Here is a 2500-nt window from a genome sequence, read left to right on the forward strand (position 1 = left end):
CCAATTTTACGTGATTATTCATTATCAAGTCTCTTGGTAAAACGTTGTCTTATGGGAAAAGTGATTTATTAACTTTCTTAACACAATGTTATCTGAGTAATACTGGAGCGTAAAACTGAAAAGTTCTTAAGGGAAGTAACAAATGGAACATTTCAACTTCGATCAAATTGCAAATTAATGCAGCAGTTCTATTTAGGAAAGAGATAAAGAGATTGTTACCCAAATAGTTAATTGTTCCATTAATCCGAACTACTGATTTCTTATTCCTTTGCGATTGAGGTCGTTATGGGAACGAAAATATATAAGGCTCTAACCTTGCTTAGCTTTGAAGAGGCTGTGTTACGAAATTTACTATTTTTATGATAATTAGGCAAATTTAGCGACGGGGAACTCAGTGGCAACCAAATCAAGGGAAGCGTGAAAATATACAACTACTTATATCATTGAAGGAAGGTTTGAATAAAACATTAAATATAAAAAAATACGAAAAAATATAAGACTCTAACCTCGCTTAGCTTCGAAGGGGCTGTGTTACGAAATTTATTTATAATTAGCCAAACTTGGCGAGTACGAACGGGCAACCAAATCAAGCGAAACGTAAAAATACGTTGAATCTACTTAAAACGTTGAACAAACGTTTGGGGAGAGCAAGGGCAAACCTGAAGAAGATTATAATGTATGGAATTTGTGTTTTTCAAAACTGTTTAGCCTAACAGTTTTTCTTTGTCGTTTGAAACTTTAATTTTGTATGCTCCACACATATTTTTCGTCACGAATTTTTAATTATCATTTGCTTTATAACTCCCTCCATTTTGAATCTCAGCACCGGCTAAGAAAACTAAAACCTTCTCTATTCATAAAAGATCCAAGATAAATGCATCATCATTTTCTGACTTGCTTTCTCGGTGTACAAGGAAAAAAATAACGGGCAGCATAGGTCGATTATACCACAAACAAATAATTTATTACACCCTTGCAGCAAGCTAAGTATTCAGTCCTATTGGCTTGCAAAGTTCCCCTTTACAACGATTTGAGCAGGAAGAATAAATCCCACTTCAAATAAGTTAAAGAGGTATAAGAAATACTGGTGAATTGTTTGCGTGCCCACGTCAGGCACAACTGAATGACTGTGATAACTTAATTCATTTCAATTCAGATACTAAATACTGACAGAGTTGTTAGCTTTAATCCAAAGTTCCGAGAAACCAACAGGAAGCAAGAAAAAAGTAATTAACGAATGAAATGATATATGAAAAGAATGATATTATATTGAAGTGCGGATATGAAATCAAGTCAAGCTGCGATCTTCGCAGTTATGAAGTCAACGCAATTTTAGCTTTTGCGTAGAGTCGGTAGAGAAGCCTGAAAAATCAGGGGCCGGTTCCTGAAAGGAGGAATAACTCTATTCCTGGAATAATTGTGCCTTATTCCAGGGATAACTTTATCCCCGGAATAAATTCTGTTCCTGAAAGAAGGAATAGCGCTATTCAGGAATATATCTGGGATAAATTTATTCCACCTTGCGAGGTGGTAATAAATCGCTATTCCATGGATAAATCTGCAAAAACAAGATGGCCGACATGTTGCTGTTTGTTGCTGAGGCTTTTTAATGCACGTCTGGATGACTACTTAAGCGACAACGACGTCAAGTCGAGATTCCGTTTTGGTTGAGACTCCATAAATTACCTTGCCGATTTGTTGTCCGAAGATCTAGCGAGAAACACCGGTCGTAATCACGCACTTTCGCCACTTGTTCAAGTTCTTGTAGCCTTACGTTTCTTCGCATCTGGAAGTTTCCTAGAGGTAATCGGTAACAGCGGTACTCACCGGACTCAAAACCTTCTGTTATTCCCGAAAAACCGGGCGTGTTATCATAAACTTCGACAATCATTTTACTCGTATGGGAGGGCTCGCCTGGTGCCGGTCCACCGCCCGTCTTCCTTTTTTTGTTGGCTAAACTCCTTCTTGGCTATGCTGAAAAGCCCTTTCCATTTCTGTTTTACTTCGTAGATGGTTCTGCTGGCTACACCAACGGCATTAACCTTCTCTGTAATGGCTTTTCATGTTTCAGTTTTGGTTTTATTGGTAACATTGTCGGTAAACATGCTTTGCAAGATGCCTTTATTTCCCTCCACGTTTTCTGTAATTATTGTCAACTCTCTGGTAGTAAAATTAGGTTTCCTTATTCTTTTTTCGGCACTGTTTCCGGCATGCTCTTCTGGATCCATGTTTACACAGATACAGAAAAATTATAATTTGGCAAATTTAGCGACCGGGAACTGGCAACCAAATCAAGCGAAACGTAAAAATACAGGTATCTACTTAAAAATTGAAGGAAGGCTTGAATAAAACACCAAATACAAATTTAAAGGAGGCAGCGCAAGACTGAAGAAGATTAAAATGGATTGCCATTTGGGTTTTTGAAAACTGTACAGCCTACCAGTTTTATCTTTGTCGTTTGAAACTTAAATTCTATATGATCGACAGACATTTTTTGACA

The sequence above is a fragment of the Montipora capricornis genome, chromosome 11 (assembly GCF_036669925.1).
Source record: "Montipora capricornis isolate CH-2021 chromosome 11, ASM3666992v2, whole genome shotgun sequence".
Classification (NCBI taxonomy): domain Eukaryota; kingdom Metazoa; phylum Cnidaria; class Anthozoa; order Scleractinia; family Acroporidae; genus Montipora; species Montipora capricornis.